Source organism: Theropithecus gelada, chromosome 10 (genome assembly GCF_003255815.1).
Source record: "Theropithecus gelada isolate Dixy chromosome 10, Tgel_1.0, whole genome shotgun sequence".
Classification (NCBI taxonomy): Eukaryota; Metazoa; Chordata; class Mammalia; order Primates; family Cercopithecidae; genus Theropithecus; species Theropithecus gelada.
Genome location: NC_037678.1, coordinates 70,680,730 through 70,704,740, shown reverse-complemented (window position 1 = coordinate 70,704,740; position 24,011 = coordinate 70,680,730). Strand labels below are relative to the sequence as shown.

Here is a 24,011-nt window from a genome sequence, read left to right as displayed (position 1 = left end):
GGTGTGCATGAGTGGGGAGGATCCGGGGCTCATGAGGATAAATGTGAAGCTTGAAACAGGACCACAGGGCCCCATTCTGCCATAACCCACTCCTCTCTGCCTGAGTGCCAAGCCTGGGCTCAGGAAAGATCTCAGAAGTCCTTTCCTGCTCTCAAAGATGCTCAGTTCAGAATTGCAGCTCATTCACAATCTGCAAGGAGAGCCACAGAATTTGAGACAGCTAAATGAATATCCCGCCTAAACTTCTTGGGCTTTTTGGAGAAAGATATGCTGGACCCAACTGGGGAAACCTCAGGTTCCTTCTACTTCCTATGACCCCCTTTCCCCCAACTAAGTGTCCTCCCCTTCCAACAGGGCCAAGGGGATTTGGAATCTTGAATCTGAGATTAGATGGCCACGGGCTGCCCTTTAATCCCAAACTGGTAATGCAAAACTGAGGCTTTGTTCAAGCTGCCCACTTCCAGTCTTCTTCCTCTGCCAGGACTGAGGGTGCCTGCTGCACTAAGTTAACTGGAGAGAGGGGTAATTATAAACCTAGGGCTCCTCTTGAATCTGAATTTCTATTTAGTAGCTTAGGCTCTTCCGTGCTCTGACAGAATGAACTTGCTTACTGTATGATCTTAGGCAAGCTGCCCTCCTCCTTCCAAGCCTCAGTTTCCTCTCCTATGAAATGAGGGAGAATCCGTACTCCTCTTATCTCATTGTCTTATAATTGCATTATTCTTACCTGTTGGGATGGTCAGGTGAGAGGTCTGCATGTGGGCCCTGTAGACTACAACATTTTAAGAGCATGGGGAAAGCATGGAAAAAGTCACTCTAGAGATATAAAGAGTGATTACTGCTGTTGTTATATTTATTCTGCTACTTGTTAACACATTCTGCCTAACTCAGAAGATTTAGTTTGGGGCTGAGGGTTGAAAACAGGACTCCTAGGGTTTGTCCCTGCTGCTCACTTGCTGTGTCACTCTTGTTATGTTGTCGAATCTCTGTGCCTTTGTTTCCCTATCTATTCCTGCCAAGATGATGTGTATATTCCACTTAGCTTACCCTAGGGGAAAAGGGGGGTGGAGCTCTATCCACACAAGGTGGTGTTATTATTATTAGCGTGACACATAAAAATATTCATGTGTACATCCAGGAACTAATCTGCATTTATCATTCTGTGCCCGAGTGGACAGATGGTGAAAGATATTTTTAGATTCTGAAATGGTAACTTCCTATTCTTGGTAGCCAAGCTTCATCCCCCTTTTCCTTCAGCCTTAAGTGGGCCAGATGCCCTTTGACTCACTGGCTATCCCCCCATTCAGAATCCACTTACAAGAAACTAATACTTCTCTTCTTTGTTAAGCGTAAACTGAGTTTCCCTCAAACGGGGCAAAAATGGCCATGGGTGTGGGGTCTCAGGGGAGTAGCTAGAATTGCTAAGGATCCCTTCAGCTCTACGGTTTCTTGGATATGGCTAAAAGGACTAGCTATTTCTACTATCTCCCATTTGCAAAATGAGGGAGCTGGGATGAGATAAGTTTGTAGGGATAACAATCTAATAGCGCTTAGGTCGAATGTGGCTTGTGGAAGTGTTTTGTGTGGCTTGTATAGTATTTTAAAAACCCAGAGTCATAGCTTCCCTTTGAAAAAATTGGATCTAGCAGTATCAATCCTGTAACAATTTAGAAAGAGTCTATGTGCTCTAATTTGTCCATCCTTCCCTTTGATCATATCTGTACTATTTCACTTAGACCTAAAAGCCCTAATTTACAGTTCTATAACAATTATTTTATTAAACACTGACTTTGTGCCAAGCCTACTGGCTGCCTTTTTACCTGCTATATCTCCTGTACCCCTTCTAATCATCTTGTCATGTGGTTAGCGTTATAATTTCTACTTGACAGATGAGGGAATGGAGGCTCAGAGAGGGAGCATCCTTGTCCAAGGTCACACAGCTAGGAACTTGAAGAGCTGATACTCCAGGCTCTCTGCCTTTAAAGCCTGAGTTCAATGTATCCACCTTGTAATTATGCCACTAAAGTGTCCCTCAGTCTTAAAGAAGTATGAATCTGAGTTTCCAAGATTCCAGTATGATAGAAAGTCAGGGCTTCTGTTGCACTGAGATAAGAATGTGAAAAGAGGGGGGGGCAGGGAGTTGAACTATGTAGGTGAGGATGGAAACAGTGTGTATTATGGGGAAAAGGCTGGATTGGGGAGTGATCTGGTCAGGAGGCTGACACCTTTATCCTAGTTTGTGACTATAGTTTCCTGGGTGACCTTGGGCAAGGCTCTTTCCATCTTTGGGTAATTCCAGTTACCCTGTGTGTGAAATGAGATTCGATATGATGACCTTAAGAGTTTCCCATTCCTGAAATTCTGACTCTGGGTTTATTGCCAAAGCAAAAGCCTCTGGGCCCTTTCCCCCAAAATCTTTGGATTCTAAAATGGCTAAGGGCCTGGACAAATGGAGGGAAAATCCAGAGAAGGTATAGAGAAGCTGCAGGGGCTGGCATTCCTAGAAATTAAGCAATGTTGGCCCAGCACATTTGCTTACCACTTGAGATGTTCCCACAGATGTTCTGAGTGGTGGGGCCTGGGGTAATGAGGAAGGAGATGTGTGATTGAGTCCTCCAGAATCATACCTAGGAGGCTAGGCAGCCACTCACCTCCTGATCCCATTTCCTCAATTCTGAATAAAATAATTATAATCATGAAGATATTTTTCAACTTCTTAGACTTGTAAAATGCTGGATTAAAAATTCAAATGCTTTGAAGGCTCAGGCAGGTAACAGACCATAAGATACAACGGGTGTCAGACAAGAGGACATTCGGGGGCAAGTAGTGTCTGAGGCAAAGGGAAGCTCCAGCTGATCATGCCATGAGAAATCGTGGACCCAGTCTTGATTTCTCAAGAGAAATGGGAAATTGAGATTTTTCCGTGAACTCTCCAAAATTTGACTACTAATTAAGATGTTTAAAAATAGTGTCAACCAAAGGAAACATATTTATTAGCCTGTCTTCTTTGTAACCTCTGGTTTAGCTCTTCAAATTGCTAAGGTCTTTTCACACAGAATATTTTATTACTAATTTAAACATAAAATGAGACTCTGAAGAGAGAGAAGAGGAAAAAGCATACACAGACACTGCACACCTACCGTGTCCCCACAGGCCGCATGGGAGTGTTTCAGGCATGTGATCTCATGTTACTCTGAAACCCTCCCCCTGGTGACTATTGTTATACCAATTTATCGGATAAGGAAGTGAGACTGAGAGAAGTCAAGTAACTTTGTCCAAAAGTCACCCACTGAGGAAGTGAGGAAAGGTGATCAGTCCCAAACCTAGCTCTATCTTTTACACCACACACTGGCTACTTTGGAAGATGTCAGAACAATGTCTTTGTGCACAGAGAGATTGACCCTCTGAGAGAACAGCAAACAGATCCTCTGGCGGGGCACGAAGCTAGCTGTGTCCTGGACACCAACCTGCATCTTCATCCCTCCCTTCCCTTTAAAATTCCTGAGCTGTTAAACTGCCCAGGGTTCTCAAGCCAATTAAAGTCCTAACCCTGTCCCCCTGGCCCTGTAGGCAGCAGAGCAGTAAGCCATGAATCCTGCTTTTCCTAATCTTGAACTCACTGGGCCCCAGCTTCGCCCAGATAAGCATGGTTTGCTAAGCCAATTAGTGGCAGACGATCTGACATGGGATTCCTGCCAGGCTCTCAGGATCTGGGAACCCCAAAACGGGGAGAAAATTAGGCAGTTGGGATTTGGGGGCCCTCCCTCTGATGCCCTCTCTATGCCTAGGCCTGGACACTGCACTCTATGTCACCTAAGAAGCCCTGCATGACAAAGAAGTTCTGGAATGAGTTAGTGACCTACTGGAAGTGAACATCAGGCCCTGGATTTCCCCTCTGGGAAACTATATTCTTGGCATAATGGTTAAGAGCACAGACTCTAGATTCAAATGACCTCAGTTTAAATCCGACTCTACTACTTCTTATATGTGACCTTGATAAGGCAAATAATCCCTCATCCGTTGTAAACTAGGGACCATAATTGTACCCACCCGCCTCTTGGGTTGTTTCAAGGTTTAATGAGGTAATGTGTAAGGGTTCAGCAAAGGGCTTGTTCCATTGTTAAATGCTCAGAAACTGCTGGCAATGATTAGTGCATTAGCCTGGGCTTTGCTCCCTGTGGAACAAAGGTTTGTTCGTGGAGCACGTGGCCAGACAGCAAGGGGGTCCTGAAGTCCCTTGAAGCCATAATGACATGGCAGTCATTCATTTAATCTGCAGTTATTCATTCAGCGGACATTTATGAAGCACCTGCTATATACCAGGTACTGTTCTAAGTGCTGGGAATAGAGTGGTAAACAAGACAAAGTCCTTGCCCTCTTGGAGCTCTATAGCCTAATGAAGGAACCAATAAAAAAATAAACTATGATATATGTTATATGTGATATATAATACCTGGGTCAGATTGTGATAAGTGCTATGGGAAAAAAAATGAAACGGCAGGGAGCTACTGGAGTGCTGGGGAGAGGTGTGGCTCTTTGAGATAGGGTAGTCAGGGTGGACCTCTTCAAGGAGGTGGCATGTGGGTAGAGGGCTGCAGGAGGTGAGGACAAGCTGTGTAGAGGTCTTGGTAAGGGTTTTGCAGGCAAAGGAAAAGGGAAGGGCAAGGAGAAGGCCTGTGGGGCAGAAATAGAGTGAGGGGAGCATATTTGGAGATGCTGGTGGACAGACTGGCAGGGGCGAGGTCATGCAGGGCCTCAGAGGCCATGGCGAGGACTAGGGCTTTTACTCTTCATGACATGGGGAGCCCAGGACAGAGAAGGAATATGATCTTGGCTTGTGTTTTACAATGTCCACTCTGGCTGCTGAGTGGAGAATAGACTGGAAGGGCAGGGCACAGTGGCTCACGCTTGTAATCCCAGCACTTTGGGAGGCCAAGGCAGGAGGATCACGAGGTCAAGAGATCGAGACCATCCTGGCCAACATGGTGAAACCCCATCCCTACTAAAAATACAAAAATTAGCTGAATGTGGTGGCGTGCGCCTGTAATCCTAGCTACTCAGGAGGCTGAGTCAGGAGAATCGCTTGAACCCAGGAGGCGGAGGTCGCAATGAGCTGAGAGCGTGCCACTGCACTCCAGCCTGGGTGACAGACCAAGACTCCATCCCAAGAGAAAAAGCATAAAAAAGAGAGTGAGTAGACTAGAAGGAGGCAGAGTAAGCCTAGAGATGCATGAGGAGTTTGCTACCAAGATGCAGGAGAGAGACAATGGAGACCGGATCAAGCTGTAGCAACAGGGGTGGGGGTCTGCTTCAGGCTGAGCTAATGTGACCTCTTTCCTTCTTTGGTCCTTAGTCTCTCCATTGGGGCCAGAGTTAATGGTTCAGAATCCACTCTCTGGAATCAGCCATATCCTGCATCTGCCACTTTCTGTGATTTAGGACAAGTGACATGACTTGTCTGTGCCTTGATTTTCTCATCTGCTAAATGGACCCTCTAATAATAGCACCTATCACATGGGGCTTGAGGTAGTAGAAAATTAAATAATGTTTAGTGTTCAGCACAGTGCCTGGAACATAGGAAGTGCTCAACGATGATCATTAGTCATTGTTATTTGTAAAACAGGTCAGGGGTTGGATTCCATAGTTTTCAAACTGTGTTTTACAGCCCTGTCTCCATCATTTTAACCCAAGTATCTCTGAATGTCTCTTTTATGACATATTGGCTACATGTCTAATATTTTGTTTTGAATAATCTGTCCTACAGCTGATGCTTGTTTACAACCCCCTGAACTCGGTGACCATCCATGAGGTTCCTCCCTGCTCTGCCTTTGTAGGGTTGTTCCAGTTTGGGCCTCACCACCCACCTCCTGGGAGATCCCTCTCCGGGAGGCTCTCCACTCCCACCCTGCCTCCTCCCCTTGCCCATCCAGCTGTCATGGGCCATTAGAGCTGCTCCTAACAGACACAGTGGCTGCGGCAGTTGGGCCCAGCGTCCCCTGTTTGATCTATAAAGACCACACAGGAGAAGCTCTGGGGAGTGGGAGGGCGGAGGGCTGCCAGGAAATGGCTTTGAACCCAGCAGCTGGGGCGCAGGTCCCTGGGGAGAGGAGGGAGGACGGTTGGGATCTTCTCTGGCCTCTCTGTTCACCACCCTTTGTTAGGGCATCCAAATTCCTCCCCTGGGAAATCCTATCAGCCTCTGGTAATCACCCCAACCCCCAATCCCACTTCCACCTGCAGGCAGAGCGACGGCTCCCCTCTGTCCCTAGAGCAAGTCCCTGTGCTTTAGCCTGGCTTTAAGGCCCTTTGCCCCCTGACCTTTTGTCTTTCCTCCCTGCTCTACCCACATAACAACCTGCTCCCCGCTCCCTTGCTCTCCACTGCCTGCAGTTCTTCCTCCAGCAACACCCAACACGTTTCCAGTCTCCTCCCAGTGAAATTCTGCACGTCCTTCCAGGCTGAGCTCAAATGCCACCTCTTCTAAGAAACTTTCTCTGAACAAATCCCACACATGCTATCCTCTGCCCCCCAGAAACCACCTCCCACTCCCTCAACCAGGCAAAAGTCATTGTTCTAAAGTGGAAAATGTTTGGCTGTTTTGTCTGTTGATGAAAAAGCTATACATTCTTGTTGAAACCTCAGGCAATATAGACAAGGCATGAAGAAGTTCCCCTCTGCTCATTATCTCTTGGGGCTGGAGGGTTGGGGGTCAGGGCAGGTTTCCACTTACTAAGTAGATATTTCTTGCATTGCTTGAAGATTTTACCTCTGGTGTTTAATTAGCTAAAAAAAATGCATGTATGCATCTGCCTGTTTTTTAAAAATCAGGTGTTACTGAAAATTATTATACTTACTGTTTATTAAGACTTAGATTCTATCGTTTCTCTTGACAATCCTGCCAGGTAGGGAGTGCGAGGATGAAGAAGAAGAACTGTAGACCCAAAACCCTGGCTTTGCCACATATGAGCTGTGTGGCTTTGAGCAAGTCACTTAACCTTTCTGGACCTCAGCTTTCTCATCTGTGAAATGGGCATCATAGCAATCCCTACCCAGGTCTCCATTGTGAAGGCTGATTCAATTAACATATATGTGCTCTGCACAGTACTCAGCACATAGTGGTACTCAGTATTTGCTAGCATTATTGGCCCCATTTTACAGATGTGGAAATTGAGGCACAGGGAAGAGTGGCCTTCCAGTTCATAAGGAGCAAAGCCAGGGTTTGAAGCCATGAGGTCAGGCTCCCAAACCCACAGGGGGAACCACCAAGCTATACTGTCTTCTGCTAGTTAAGTGTATTCTTACAAACAGTCAATCACGTATTGTTTAGAGAAGCAGAAGAAAAAATATCAGAAAAGTATTTTTATTTTTATTTTTATTTTTTTGAGACGGAGTCTCGCTCTGTCACCCAGGCTGGAGTGTAGTGGCTCGATCTCGGCTCACTGCAACCTCTGCCTCCCGGATTCAAACGATTCTCCTGCCTCAGCCTCCCAAGTAGCTGGGATTACAGATGCCCACCCCCATGCCCGGCTGATTTTTGTATTTTTAGTAGAAACGAGGTTTCACCATCTTGGCCAGACTGGTCTTGAACTCCTGACCTCAGGTGATCCACCTGCCTTGGCCTCCCGAAGTGCTGGGATTACAGGCGTGAGCCACCGCACCTGGCCAGAAAAGTATTTTTACATTTGTATTTTAATGTAAAGTTCGCACTGTTAACATTCTGGGTTCTTCCTCTCAGACTTCCTCTGCAGGCACAATTACTCATTCCTCTTTACCCCACACCACTGATCACATTTTGTTGTGATCATCTGCCCACCTGGCTGGCTTTCCCACTGGATCACAAACTCCTGGGGAGTTGAGGCCTTGTCCCTTTTTCTCTCTCTCTCCCATGGTGACTAGCCCAGAGTGGATCCTCTGTTCCTTTTGGTGGTCTTGCACCCAGCCAGCTCTGGTGAGGTCCATGGTGGGTTCTTGCAACATGAAGCCAGTTGAAGTGGGCATTGGGTCTGTGGATGAAGTGCAAGGTGCTGAATGTGGGAGCTTTCTGCAGTTGTGGACACAGCACTGAGGTCTGTTAGGCCTACATCTGCAGCCTTTAAAACTGTCAATGGCCTAAGGCTAAGGAAAGAGGAGGTAATAGGAACAACCCTGGGTTGGGTTCCCAGAATGATACAGATGTGGCTGACTTAGGAGATGGAGGAAGTCAAGTTCCTTTTATGCAGTAAGTACTCAATAAATGTTGGTGTGAACTGGATTGAACCTTTGAGATCAGAATCTTGGACAAGTCACTTTACCACCTAGGGTTCAGTTACTCCATCTATAAAGTAACTTCAGAATTCTGGTGAGTTTTCCTGGGACTTGGACAAGAAAGCAGAGTAGCTGAGAGCTTGGGGCACCAGTGCAGATCAAGGTGCCATGACATCCTAGTTGCGTGACCCTGGGGAAGTTGCTCCACCAGCCACAGCTCCTGTCTCACCTGTGAAATGGGGATAGTGATAGCATCCACATCTTAAGGTTCTTATAAGGATATCTTGAGATAATGTAAATGCACAGGGCTTGTCATGTAGTATATGCCCGGAAAACATCTACTACAATGACTACTATTACTGGCCCAAGTCGCAGCCCATCCTACTTGCTTAGTAACAAGATGGGGTTAGGACAGGGGCATAACGGGTCCTAACTCTCACCCACTGACACCCTATCGAGGAAGGAGAGTTGTTCTATGGCTCCAGAGATAGTGTGAGGGCAGATGCGAACTCAAAGTAAAGGGAGATACAGTCTTTGGAATAGAAGCAAGAACACACTGTCAATCAGGCTGTTCCCAAGGGTGTGAACTCCACCTCAGCAGAGGTGTCCAGATGGAAGTGGCTAACTTTGGCAGGGATGCTGTAGCAGGGACTCCTGCTTCAGTTTGGAGGGTAAACTAGATCATCTCTAAAGCCCCTTAGTTCTAAGTGTCTGTAGCTGTAACCTTGGGACTTTATGATACTCGTTTCCATGATGTTTAACCACCAGACCACAGGTTGCAAAGCAGTGGCCTATGGGCAAATCCAGCCTCAAGAGTGTTGGTTTGGTCTGCAAAGGATGTTTTTCTCCTACTTTTTTTTTCTTTTTGAGATGGTCACGCTATGTTGCCCAGGCTGAAGTGCAGTGACACGATCTCAGCTCACTGTAGCCTCTGCCTCCTAGGCTCAAGTGATTCTCCTGCCTCAACCTCCTGAGTAGCTAGGACTACAGGTGCACATCATCATGCCCAGCTAATTTTAAAACAAAATTTTTGTAGAGGCAGGATTTCACTATATTGTCCAGGCTAGTCTTGAACTCCTGGGCTCAAGTGATCCTCCTGCATTGGCCTCCCAAAGTGCTGGGATTGCAGGCGTGAGCCACTGTGTCAGTTCTTCTCCTACTTTTTATTAAAACCTTTCATTACATAAAAATTTAAACACATGCAAAAGTTGAGGGAATAGGATAATGATCCCCCATCACCTCTCTTCAACAATTATTGGTTCCTGGCCAACCTTGTTTTATCTAGGGCAGCACCATCCAACAGAACTTTCTGCAGTCATGAAAATGTCCTATATCTGCACTATCCAATTAGTAGCCACTGGCCACACATGGCTACAGAGCAATTGGCATGTGGCCAGTATGACTGAGGAACTAAATTTTAAACTCTATTTACTTTTAATTAATCAAAGTCTAAATAATCATACGTGGCAAGTGTTGAACATGTAGGTGTTGGAGAGCATAGTTGCAGGTCCCACCCCATTTCCTTCCCTTCCATGTTATTTTCAAGCAAATCTCAAACATCTCTAAAAAGATAGACTTCAAAAACATCAGTAAATGACTGGGCATGATGGCTCATGCCTGTAATCTGAGCACCTTGGGAGGCTAAGGTGGACAGATCACTTGAGGTCAGGAGTTCAAGACCAGCCTGGCCAACATGGTGAAACCCCGTCTCTATTAAAAATACAAAAATTAGCTGGTCATGATGGTGCATGCCTGTAGTCCCAGCTACTCAGGAGGCTGAGGCAGGAGAATTGCTTGAATCCGGGAGGCGGAGGTTGCAGCGAGCTGAGTTCACACCACTGCACTCCAGCCTGGGCGAGAGAGTGAGACTGTCTAAAAAAAAAAAAAAAAAATTGTTAAAATATGTAATACTGCTATCACACACCTACAAAATGGAATTATAATTTCTTTTTTTCTTTTCTCTTTCTTTCTTTCTCTTTCTTTTTCTCTTTCTTTCCTCTTTCTTTCTTTCTTTCCTTCTTTCTTTCTTTCCTTCCTTCTTTCTTTCTTTTTTCTTTTTTAAGACAGGGTTTCACTCTGCCACCCAGGCAAGAGTGCAGTACCACAGTCATGGCTCACTGAAGCCTCGAACTCTTGGGCTCAAGAGATCCTCTCACCTCAGCCTCCCAAAGTGCTGAGATCACAGGCATAAGCCACTACACCAGCCTAATTTCTTAAAAATTCATATGGTATTTCTTTAATTTGTTGTGAACATTTCCAAAATGAGATGTTTCCCTTGTTTTTCTTTTTGCATAAATATCCTAATATCCGCCTATTCTTGAAAAATTGAAACTCCAGTCATGCTGGGCTCATATTCTCCCAGGGCATCAGTTGGCTGAAACTGACAGGTGGCTGCCTCTGTAGACAGGCCACATAGTTCCCCAGTCCTTCATAATGATAGCAGCTGAGCCCCTTTGAGCATTGGCGTTTGAGACCCTGGCTACCACGTAGAATCTCACACCGAGACTAGGGACAAATAGAAGTGATGTTTTCTCCCTGCCTTGGTCCCATGATACCTTCAGATGCCATCAGGAGGCTGGAATCTAACCCCCTCCCCCACTGGCTTATGACATCCCAACTCCACATGAGGATATCAAGCAAAGAAAGAAAGGGGGAACAAAGGGCCTTGGGCTAGAGTATGGGGTCCTGGGTTTTAGTCTCTGCTCTGCACCCATTTCACAGATGGGGAAACTGAGGTCCAGAGAGGGGAGGAGAGCTGGCTGCACTCATACAGTGAGGGATGTGAGAGGCCATAACCTAGTCCCCAAATGCTTTGCTGGAGAGGGGTTGCCCATTCCTCTGCTGTGCAAAAGAGGGACACTGGCTGGAAGCTGATGAAGGTGAGTGGGATGGGAGAGGGTCTCAGCTTCTCAGTTAGGGCCTAAAATTAGTGGTTGGGAAATGTTTGGCTTTAGCCCAGAAGAAAAAAAAAAAAAAAAAGAGGTGCTGTGACTCTGTAGGGGGCTGCTAAGGAGGAGGGAGACAGCCCAGCTCCAGCTCCCAGCACCACATGAAATGGGAGCCAAACGTGTAAAATCACATTCTTTACTGACATTTATGACTCATTTGGCTGACAACCCCAGGAAGGTCCTATTTTGTATTCTTGCAGGCGCACTCAACATTAAAGGGTAGGCAGATGGGGAGGGGGCCTCAGGGCCATCCCCCTAACCCCCCCGGCAAAAGCTTCTGGGGCTTCATTGCAGGTGAGGAGGCTGTATAGCTGGGAACCGAGTGTTTCCTGGAGAACCCATAGACCAGATTTGGGTTCCCAGGGCCTGGCTCAGCTTGATCCATGCCCCATGGTGAAATGGGGGAGTCGGCCAGTCCTGGTTTGGGATGCAACTCTGATGCTTTCTGGCTATGTGACCTTGGGCAAGTCATTTCTCTAATGGCTCTAGACTCTATTGCCTCGTGTCCGGGCCATCCTTACCTCTCACCTGGCAACTGGTCTCCTGTCTTTCACCCTTGTCCTCCTGTGATCTGTTCCCCACAGCCAGGATGCTTCCTCTAACATGAGGAAGTGGTATCTAATCTTGTCACTTCTCTGTTTAAAACCTTCCTGTGGCTCTCCATCACTCTTAAGATAAAGACCAGACTGGGCATGGTGGTTTACACCTGTAATCCCAGCGCTTTGGGAGGCTGAGGCAGGAGAATTGCCTGAGCTCAGGAGTTCGAGAGCAGCCTAGGCAGCATAGAGAGACCTCATCTCTACTAAAAATTAAAAAAAATATCCTGGTATGGTGGCATATGCCTATGGTCCCAGCTACTCAGGGGGTTGAGGTGGGAGGATTGCTTGAGCCCAGGAGGTTGAGGCCACAGTGAGCTGTGCTCTCATCACTGCACTCCAGCCTGGGCAACAGAGTGAGACCCTGTCTCAAAAAAAAAAAAAAAAAAAAGACCGGTTGCTGTGGCTCATGCCTGTAATCCTAGCACTTTGGGAGGCAGAGGCAGGTGATCACCTGAGGTCAGGAGTTTGAGAACAGTCCCGTCAACATGGTGAAACCCTGTCTCTACGAAAAAAATACAAAAATCAGCTGGGCGTAGTTGCCCACACCTGAAGTCCCAGCTACTTGGGATGCCCCTGAGGCAGAAGAATCACTTGAACCCAGGGGGCGGGGGTTGTGGTGAGCTGAGATGGCGCCACTGCACTCCAGCTTGAGTAACAGAGCAAGACCCTGTCTCAAAAACAACAACAACAAAAAAGATAAAGACCAGCCGGGTGCAGTGGCTCATGCCTGTAACCCCAGATCATGGCTCAGTAGTCACCTCCTCTAGAAAGCCTTCCCTGACCACCACACCTTTCCCAAGCTGGGCCTGGCCCTTCTCCAGTAGCACTGCCATCCTCAGTGCTGAAGCAGGAACCCCTGTTTGGAGTATGTCTGGAGCCCGTGGAACATGCTTGTTATTACATGTTTACCTGATGATTTAGTTAATCTTCAGGTCCCCATTAGACTGAGTTCCATCAGTGGGTTGGGTCTGTCTTGCACACCATTGTGTCCACGAGCCATTTTAGCACAGATTTTTGGGTACATAGTAGGTACTCAAAAGTGCTTGGTGGGCTGGGCACGGTGGCTCATGCCTGTAATCCCAGCACTTCGGGAGGCTGAGGTGGGCGGATCACCTGAGGTCAGGAGTTCGAGACCAGCTTGACTGATATGGCGAAACCCTGTCTCTACTAAAACTATAAAAATTAGCTGGGTGTGGTGGCGCACACCTGTAATCCCAGCTACCCAGGAGGCTGAGGCAAGAGAATCACTTGAATCCAGGAGGCGGAGGTTGCAGTGAGCTAAGATCGAGTCACTACACTCCAGTCCAGGTGACAGAGAGACTCTGTCTCAAAAGGAAAAAAAAAAAAATGTGCTTGGTGAATAAATGTCAAATGAACCTTCCCTTTTCTGGCACTAAGTTTTCTCATTTGGAAAATGGGAATTATATCCATGAACCTCACAGGACTGCAGTGAGGATTTTAGCAAAGTACATATAAAAGGCATTTGATGAGTGGGAGTTATTTTCTGGGGGGCAGGCAGAGACCCCAAAGAATACTTGCCCTGTGAACCTGTCCCAAAGGTGCTTTTCTCACCCAGTGTCCCTTGGGGACAGATTCAACGAGCACCAGGGGAAAGCCAGCCTAGGAGTGGGTCTCAGCTGTGCCAGAAACCAAACTTCCTTCTTACCGATGGGGCCTCTGATTCAAAAAGTTCCTTGAAACCTTCCATTGATCAAGTGCCCAACACTGAGCTGGGCCTTTTACACACATTACTACTTTCTGATTTCACAGCTACCCTGTACATGGGTATTGGGCTGATGGGTCCAGAGAGGGGAGGCAACTTGCCTGGGGCTACATAGTAAGAGATGGAGCTAGGATCTGAGCCCAGGCCTACCTGACTCTCTCACCTGGGTTCTTTCCCTCTGTTTTTGGCCACTTTTACTTAAGGAGTTTACAAAGCAGAGTTTATAAAGTATATTCACTCTCTTCATTCATTCATTCACTCAACAAATGACTGTGCATTAACGATGTGCCAGGCACTGGGCTTGTAGCAGAGGACACCATAAACACGGTCCCCACTCTCATGACCTGCAGGACTGGGGGAAAGACAGGCAATAAATATGTAAACAAGTAAATGAGACGGTTTCAGGTTGTGATATGTGTAACTTAAAAAAACAGGGTAACATGACAGAAAGTGACCAGAGGAGCTGCAGAAGTGCTCTGTGGGGTTACAGGCAGTGGTGAGGGGGATGGCTGGGAAAGATCTCTGAAGAGGTGACACTGAGCTGAGATGGAAGAATGAGAGTTTGACAGGCGTTAGGGAGGACCTTTCTAGGCAGAAGCCCTGGGGTTGGAGTGAGCTTGGTGTGTTCAGGAAGTAGGAGCTGGAGCATGGGAGAGGGGGAGGTGGCAGGAGAGGGTCCCCGAGGGGGACAAAGGTTGTGTCCTCCTGGGCCTCAAAGGTCATGGTGAAGAGTTAATTTTAAAAGTAGTGGGGGCTGGGCACAGTGGCTCACGCCTGTAATCCTAGCAGTTTGGGAGGCCGAGGCAGACGAATCACCTGAGGTCAGGAGTTCAAGACCGTCCTGGCCAACAGGGCAAAACCCCGTCTCTACTAAAAATACAAAAATTAGCCAGGCATGGTGGCAGGCACCTGTAATCTCAGCTACTCAGGAGGCTGAGGCAGGGAGAATCGCTTGAACCCAGGAGGCAGAGGTTGCAGTAAGCCAAGATCGCGCCATTGCACTCTGCCTGGGTGACAGGGCAAGACTCTGTCTCAAAAAAAATTAAAAATCAAAATAAACAAATAAATAAGTAGTGGGGAGTGGACAGGCGCAGTGGCTCACTCCCAGCACTTTGGGAGGCCGAGGCAAGTGGATCACTTGAGGTCAAGAGTTTGAGACCAGCCTGGCCAATATGATGAAACCTTGTCTCTACTAAAAATACAAAAATTAGCCAGGCATGGTGGCACATGCCTGCAATCCCATCTACTCGGGAGGCTGAGGCACGAAAATCACCTGAACCCCAGACTCGGAAGTTGCGGTGAGCTGAGATCATACCACTGCATTCCAGCCTGGGTGACAAGAGTGAGACTCCATTAAAAAAAAAAAAAAAAAAAAAAAAAAAGAGTGGGGAGTGGCCTGCCCTGACCTAGGAGTTTACAAGATCCCCCTGCTGTTGTGTGAAGACCAGGCTTGAAGAGGGCAAGGATGGAAGTGAGAACCCCAGGGAAGCTGCTGGAATGGGGTGGCTTGGCCCAGGGTGGTGACACCAGGGTAGAGAGAAGAACTTGGGTTCAGGACATAGCTGTGGAGCATTAATGTTATCAGAGTTGGGTGGGTGGGGAGGGGCTTGATGAACACCCCTTGGTGTAGACAAGAATCAGTTACTTCCATTTTATGGAGGAAGATTGAGGCCCATCGAGGAGCTGGGCTTTCCCAGAATCACCTGGGTCTCCTGACTCTCCACTTACTATTGTTGCCCCTCTCCCAGTTTTCTCTAAACCCACATAATCCCAAGTGAAACCTGAAGTCCATCATGTCTTACCGGGGTCCTATCAGGGTCCTGCTGGGCAGCCATACTGCACACCCTCCACGCAAGGGAACGTGCCACATAGGCAGCTGAGGCAACAGGGGAATCCCATGGGACGAGGCTTGTCCTTCCTCTTTCCTGCTCTGGCTCAGGAGGCCATGAAGAGCCAGGGCTGAGTTCTAGATCTGGCACTAATTTGCTGTGTGACTTGGGACAAGTCCTGGTCCCTTTCTAGGTCTGTTTTTCATCTGTGAAATAAGGATAATGGTAGTCCCCACTTCAAATATTTGTTAAGAGGGATGGACACGTTCATATGTATAAAAAGTCTCAGCACAGCCTGTCATCCAGTTGGGACTCAATAAATGTGAGCTGTTATCCTGATTAGTAACTGCTGCACACTGTCCCCCTGCAGACCTACAGACTAGCTATGGGCTCAGCTGGGGGGATGTCCTGCCCCTGCCCATCAGCCCTGGCTCTCCCATCTGCCTCCCAGGCCCACCCTGTTCCCTCTGTAGGGGTCTGCAGACCCTGGCCCGCATCAAGACCAGGGAGCTAGCCAGCATGAGGGTGGTTCCTGGATGGAGAGGCAGCGGGGGAGCCGCTGGAAGCTGCTGTGTGTTTGGCCCAGAGTTGTGAGGGGGAGTGGGGAGGGGCGAGAACACACACTCGGAAACGCTGAGACCGACAGATGGAGGAGCTGAGGATGTGAGAGACACACACAGACAGAGAGAGACCCAGAGTCAGGGAGAGGAGGAGCAGGCAGGGGAGGACGGCCGGAAAACAGGCAGTCACGCCAAGCCACGAGCTGAGCAACAAATCAGCAGATGAACCAAGCAGTCGAGGGACTAAAAGACACAGACAGACCACCAAGTGGACCCAGCATCCAAGACACAGACAGACACCACCAAACAGACCCAGCATCCAAGACACAGACAGACACACCACCAAACAGACCCAGCATCCAAAACACAGACACACAGACCACCAAACAGACCCAGCATCCAAGACACAGACAGACACACCACCAAACAGACCCAGCATCCAAGACACAGACAGACAGACAGACCACCAAACAGACCCAGCATCCAAGACACAGACAGACAGACAGACCACCAAACAGACCCAGCATCCAAAACACAGACAGACAGATAGACCACCAAACAGACCTAGCATCCAAGACACAGACAGAGACACCACCAAACAGACCCAGCATCCAAAACACAGACAGACAGACAGACCACCAAACAGACCCAGCATCCAAGACACAGACAGACTAACCACCAAACAGACCCAGCATCCAAAACACAGACAGACAGACAGATCACCAAACAGACCTAGCATCCAAGACACAGACAGACACACCACCAAACAGACCCAGCATCCAAAACACAGACAGACAGACCACCAAACAGACCCAGCATCCAAAACACAGACAGACAGACCACCAAACAGACCCAGCATCCAAAACACAGACAGACAGACCACCAAACAGACCCAGCATCCAAAACACAGACAGACAGACAGACCACCAAACAGACCCAGCATCCAAGACACAGACAGACAGACCACCAAGCAGACCCAGTATCAAGACACAGACAGAAAAGCAGACCTCGTATTCACAGGATAGAAAGCTGTCTGGCATCCGGGGGACGCAGACTGAAGCTCCTGGCCTCTAAGGGCAGGCAGACAGGCTTACCCAGGATCACAGGGTCAGGCCAATAGGACATAGTGTCTGAGAGACTATGTGACCCACAGTCTAAGGGACAGGATTCCAGGATTCTGGAACTAAGCCAGGGACTGAGCCAGGATTCCAGGGTAAGACTGACTGACTAACAGACTCCTGACAGAAATGCAGGAATGATAAATAGGCTGGCCCTGCGTTCAAGGGACAGACACAATGGACAGGCTGATCTGATCCACAGACAGACAGAGACAATGACTCGGGATCTGAGGTCAAAGGGATGGGTACAGGCTTGGGCCCAGGTTTGACTGTCTGAATGGACTGAGTTGTAGGCCAGAAACCCTGACCTAGAACCAGAGACTTGGGGTGACTCAGGAACAAAGAACAGGAGAGAGATGGGGTGATGCAGACACTGCCAGAAGCTTCCTGGCTCCTCAAGAACATAGGATCCCCTTATCTTTTTCCCCTCCTGCCCATTAGAGAGCAGCCCCCAAACTCTGGGGGACTGGCGGACACTGGAAAGTTGCTGTGGGGAGGGTAGGATGGGCCTGGGGAGAAGGGAATGAGCTCCTATTCATTTATCGATGCTGCAATCTGTTCACGGAGGCAGTGAGGTTCAGAAGAGACAGGTTTTTAGATCCCTGACAGGAGGGATTTCATACTCTAGCTTCTACTCTCCTCACCAGGCATGGCCTTTTTGCTCTCACCCCCACCCCAAGCAGTATACACTCATCTGCTCTTCCAGTTTCTTCCCGGACAAGCTTCTTCTCTGAGCACAAGACTGGGGGTCAGTAAATTAGATTCCAAACAGACAGAGGGCCTCTGTTTCCTCATCTATAAAATGGGGACAGCAGAAGTTGCCTGTTAGGTTAACAGCATGAACCGCAGTGTCTGGCTCACTTCAGGCCTCACGCAGTTCAAGCCTGAGAGCTGTTAGAGAAAGCAAGGCCTAACCGGGCTAGAGGGGCATCAGGGAGTGCGTCCTGTTGGAAGAAGGACAGGAATGAGTCAGCGAGGGCAGGAGGAGCCTGTGAGGTGTCCTGGCTCTTGGCAACTTCAAGGAGAGAAACCCCAGAGCCCTGTAAGGTCAGGAGGGAGGTCCCTGCCCTCATGGATTCACAGTGGGAGAATGGAAAATAAATAAATAAATGGTGATTTCATAGTGTAGGTTAAGGAGAAAATAATACAGGGGGGTGTGGTAGACTAGAGTGAGTTGGCAAGGGTGGCCTGGGAGGCCTCTCTGAGAAGGTGTGAACTGATGAGGAGCCAGCCACGGGAGCATCTGGGAAAGGGGTGTTCCAGGCAGAGCAAGTGCAGACGTCCTGAGCCAGGGATGAGTCTGGCTGAGTTTTAGGATCCCCCCAGCGCATCTGGAGTGTCAGGAACAAGTGGGACAGTGGTTTGAGATGAGGTGAGAGAAACAGGCAGGGCCAGATGGTTTAGGGCCTGCACGCCGAGGGGAGAAGCGTGGGTTTTATTCCAAGTGTGATGGGAGGCCCTTGGAAGGCTTTGCGAAGGGGAATGACATGATCTGACAGGTTTTAAAAATATCCCGCTGGTTGCCATGTGGAGAATGGACTGTAGGGAGGCAGGAGTGGATTCGGGCAGCCCACATGGAAGGCTGACGTGGTCACCCAGGCAAGATGACTGTGGCCTGCACAGGTGGTAGCAGAGGAGACATGGACAGACTGGGGATTTTGTTGTTTTTTAGCGACAGGGTCTTGCTCTGTCACTCAGGCTGGAGTGCAATGGTGCAGTCATGGCTGACTGCAGCCTCGAACTCCTGGACTCAAACAATCCTCCTGCCTTAGCCTCCTGAGTAGCTGGGACTACAGGCACACGCCACCACACCGACCAATTTTTAAATTTTTTGTAGAGATGGGGTTTCTCTGTGATGCCCAGGCTGGTCTTGAACTCCTGGGCTCAAGTGGTCCTCCTGCCTCGGCCTCCCAAAATGATGGGATTCCAGGCATGAGCCACCATACCTGGCCTGGGGATAATTTTGGAGAAGATCAGATGTGCACCACCCCCAATCTGGATTCCCTTCCCTGAGGTGGGGTGTTCTTCTCTTGGGTGAAGATCAGCTTCTTTCAACTTCATTTCAAATAGAGCGGGATGTGGGATAGGGTGGACTTCCTGGAGGAGGTTTCAAGAGAGGTTGCTTCCAGAGGCCCCTGCCCAGTGTATGCTACTCCCTCTATGGATACCCTTTACAGTTTATAAACTATTTTTAAATTCACTGCGCGCGCGTGTGTGTGTGTGTGTGTGTGTGTGTGTGTAGACAGGGACTCACTGTGTTGCCCAGACTGGTCTCGAACTCCCTGGTTCAAGAGATCCACCCACCTCAGCCTCCCAAAGTGCTGGGATTACAGGCATGAGCCACTGCACCCTGCCCCCTCACTCATTTAATGCTCACAACAAGGAGGAAAATAAAGCTCAGAGAAGTGGAGAGACTACCCAAGGTCACACAGCGGGTCTGAGACAGAGATGGGAATCAAACCCACATGCCAGCCATTGCTACCTTTCCTCCCTCATCCTTAACCCAGTGGCTATGTATAGGCAGAATGGCAAGTGCCATTCCCATTTTAGAGAAAGGAAACTGAGGGCCGGGGAAATGAGGTTGCTTGTCCTGGGCAGGACTGTTTTAAGACCTTTGTGGGCACCACATCTATCAAGCATATTAAAATGCAGCTACATCAAACAACCCATGTAAATTATATATGACCAGATAAAAGCCAAACTGTAGTTGACTGGCTGACATCATGTTCTGTTTTGCAGACGTTTAATTAAACATTTATTAATTTTGATTCTGTAGTTTTTCCCTGTGTTTTGGAGCCAATTTTTTTTCAGGCTTCAAACATTTTCCTAGGCCCATGAAAATCTCACAGGCCCTTGGCAGAAAGCTTTTTGTGCTGGCTGGAGGGAACAGCCACGGTTTTGGTCCTGTTGCCAAAAGGGGCACAGCAAGGCAGAACCCAGACCTTTTATCCCCAGACCACAGTGTGGCCTTTCCACACTCCCCATTGACCCCACATTCCTGGGACTCAGAGGCCTCCTCTCTTCTCTTCCTCCATCGCTGCTCCTGCCCACGGTGGCCCTGGGCTGTGTGAGCCCTTTGTCTGTGGTTAGCTGGGAGCTGGCAGAGGAAGGGGCAGGAGTGGGCAGGGAGGTGGGCAGGCGGCCCGTCAGGTAGTGATGGATGCTGGCTGGGGGCCAGGGCCTCTCTCATGCTGACCCGGGCCCGGAAACAGATGGTCTTCCAGCCTGAGAGAAACTTCCAGGGTGTCACCTTCCCCCAACTCCCCAGGCCCCTTCACATTGGACCAGCTGGTCTATCCTTCCTAGTCAAAGCCAGAGCCACAGGAAGGGGAAGGGAATGTGGTGGCAGGGGGGATGGAGGCTAGAAAAGACAGCCTGTGTTCTAGGCCCTCAGAAGTTCTAGGGGCCATCTTGGTTTCTCCCCCAGCCCCCACCTCTGGTCATCTCCAGATCTCTCTCTGCCCCTTCTCTATCCCCTGCCTTAGCTCAGCCCTGTAATTTCAGACCTGGACCAAAACCCATCCTCTCCTGGCTTTCCTCCAAGCCAGCCTCCACAGCAAGCTTTCTAAGCCACTGAGCCAAGCTCACCACCCCTGATTCTGGGATGGCATTCAGATAGAGAATAAAATCTGAACTCTTTAGCCCAGAATTTGATGCCCTTCACAATTCTAGTCTCCTTATGCCCCTGCCCATTAAAACCCCCTGTCCAGGCCCAGCAAACCTCTGGCCATTCCCCTAAAAGGCCAAATTCTTTCAGGCCTCTGAGCCTTTGCTTCAGCTGATTCTTCCACCTGGAATGACCTTCCATCTCTTGTGTGCCTTCAAATGCCAACCCATGCTTTAAAACTGAGACCAGGCCGGGCGTGGTGGCTCACGCCTGTAATCCCAGCACTTTGGGAGGCCAAGGCGGGCGGATCACCTCAGGTCGGGAGTTTGAGACAAGCCTGACCAAAATGGAGAAACCCTGTCTCTACTAAAAATACAACATTAGCCAGGCATGGTGGCGCATGCCTGTAATCCCAGCTACTCGGGAGGCTGAGGCAGGAGAATCACTTGAACCCCAGAAGCAGAGATTGTGGTGGGCCGAGGTTGTGCCACTGCACTGCAGCCTGGGCAACAAGAGCGAAACTGTCTGAAAACAAAACAAAACAAAACAAAAACAAACAAAAAAACTGAGATCAAATGTTTCTTCCCTTCAAGGCATCTTGTAGCATTATTTCGCCTCCTATCTTGTCTCTCTTCCATGGGACTGGGAGATACATAAGGGCACACAGCCTGGCACAGAGCAGGTGGTCAAAATCCACCTGCTACATGAATGAATCATTCTGGCTGCAGGGATCCTTATGTGTGGGGTAAGCAGGAGTCCAGAAAATGGAAGATACAGGGAGACAAATTTCTGCTTATCAGAAGAAACACAATCCAGCCCTGGAGCTGCTCAGAAGCTGAGGTCCCTGTCCTGGGGAGCGTGTCAGCAGTGGGTATAGATGCACCATGCTGAGGTCCCTGTCCTGGGGAGCGTGTCAGCAGTGGGTATAGATGCACCATGCTGAGGTCCTTGTCCTGGGGAGCGTGTCAGCAGTGGGTATAGATGCATCAGGCTGGAAATGGCTGAAGGAATCCCAGCATGGCACAGGAGAGTTGGTCAGAGGGGGCTTTGCATTTCCAGAGTCAGCTTCTGAGGGAACAGCCCCCTTCCCCATCCTGGCTGCCAATCCTGTCATTTGTTATGTTGACAGTGTGTTTATGTCATAGACTGATGCCAGGATGACCCAGGGATGGGGAGGAGGGTCCTAAATGGGATGTTCCTGGCCACATTTTGCAGAGTCCCAGAATATTCACTCTGAAAGGATCTCCAGAGTCATCAAACTCATCCCTTTCATTGGCAGATGGAGAAACTGAGGCCTAGAGAGGGCCACACAGCTGGTAAGACCAGTATACTCATTTGAGGAAACTTGGTATCAGCTGGCCCCACATCCAGGGAGCACTGTGACTTCCTCCATTGGGCTGTGAATAGAGTGAGTCCCCTGATTCCCAAACAACATCCTGGAAGTGCCAGCACTTCACCCTGGGAATAGATCCCAAATCCCTGGCTCCCCAGTTTCAGATCCAGGCAGCGGGTCACAGAATCTGTGTAAGGGTTACCCCTCCACACATACACACACGCACACACCACCCCCAGTTTCCTGGGAAAACCACTTTTGGAAGAGTCCTCTGGTTTGCACCAAAGGGTGTGCCTGTCCTGTGAATCAGAGAGTTTGGGGAGCTGGCAGGGGTGGGGGTTGCTGGGAAGGTGGCAGGGTCTGTAGCTGCAGGAGTGGAGCTTCTGGGCAAGGAACCAGGGCAGAGGGGAAATCAGACCCAGAGATCTGTGTGGATAGGTCCCCTCTCACCTTACATAGGCACTGTGCACTCCATAATGTGCAAAGTTTCTTTTCATTCATTTAATCCTCACCGCCACTTTGGGAGGGATTAACTAGGGCTCAGAGAGGGTCTTGCTCAAGATCACACGTAAATTAGAAGCCAAGTCAGGGATTGATCTCAGGACTTCAGAGTCCCTTCTATACCCCTATAGGGTTACTAGAGTTCCATTCAGTTCAACAAGCTTGCAGCCGTGCACACTTTCATTCATTCAGCCCACATAGATTAAGCACCTACTGTGTGCTAAGAATTGAGGATGCAGCAGTTAGCAAGCCAGCCTAGTCATTCTCCAGGTACTCACAGCATGGGGGGGATGCGCACATAACCAGGCAGTTACAACGCACTGTGACAAGTGCTGGCAGATTAGACGGAAGCCTGGGAGAGACCTTTACCCTAGATGAAAGGTAGTCAGCCGAAGCTTTATGGACAAAATTGTGTTCAAAAGCTGAGCCTGGGGAAAAAAACAAGAGTCATCCTGGGTTGGGGCCGGGATGGGGTTAGGGGATAGGGCAGGGTGTTTTAGGGAGAGGAAACAATAGGTACAATTCCTCAGCAAGAAGGGAGAACATTGTGAGCTCTGGCTCTGTGACCTGTGCAAAGCGGCCATGAACAGCCGTAGAGTTTGTTGGGAGAAGTGGCATGAGAGGAAGCAACGGTTTCAGATGCCAAGCCGAAGTGGCTGTGAGCACCTTCCTTGCACCCTGGGGTGAGAGCTGGGCACTGAGCGGTGAGGATCTCACCTCAGCTGGGCACTGAGAAGGGAACAGGCCAGGGATCTGCTGGTGGCAACAGAACTGGGGCTGGCACCAGGCAGTAGGGACTATTCCTGGAAGGAACTATGTGAGCAAAACTTTTTATGGTTTACAGTCAGAGGCAGTGTTGCCTCATGGTTAGAGTGCCGGCCCTGAGGCCAGAATGACTGGGTTTGAGTCCTGGTTTTACTGTGTCCTAGCTGTGTGACCTTGGATAAATGACATACCTCTCTGGGTCTCAGTTTGCTCACCTACAAAATGGGGATTGGGCCGTGTGCGGTGGCTCATGCCTGTAATCCCAGCACCCTGGGAGGCCAAAGCAGGATGATTGCTTGAGGCGAGGCCAGGAGTTCAAGACCAGCCTGGGCAACATAGCCAGAAAAAAAACATTTAAAAATTAGCCTGGTGTAGTGGTACATGCCTGCAGTCCCAGCTACTTAGGAGGCTGAGTCGGGAAGGTTCCTTGAGCCCAGGAGTTTGAAGTTGCTGTGAGCTAAGATGGCACCACTGCACTCCAGCCTGGGTGACAGAATGAGACTCCATCTCTAAAAATAAAACAAAATAAGGGACGGGTAACAGGGCTATTGTAAGCTCAGCGCACTCCAAGGTGTCAGTAACCCTGTAAAGAAAGCACGTCCCAACCCGTTATAGGAACAATGGCGATGCTGCTGTTGTATTTAAGGCTTTACTTAGTACCAGTCCTTTCTCTAAGCTCATGAGTCCATTCAGTACTCTTCAACGGCAGCCTCATAAAGTGATCCTTTCGAAATGCCCATTTCACAGCTGAGGAAACAGGCTCAGCGTAGGGAGTGACTTGCCC

The 24,011-nt window shown here is 49.0% G+C and overlaps 1 protein-coding gene across 1 annotated transcript in view; it reads left to right on the top strand.

Annotated features, from left to right (window-relative positions):
- XKR7 (XK related 7) overlaps positions 1-24,011 on the top strand; it is a 28,492-nt gene that overhangs the window by 1,025 nt on the left and 3,456 nt on the right. The gene's annotated exons all lie outside the window — the stretch shown is intronic.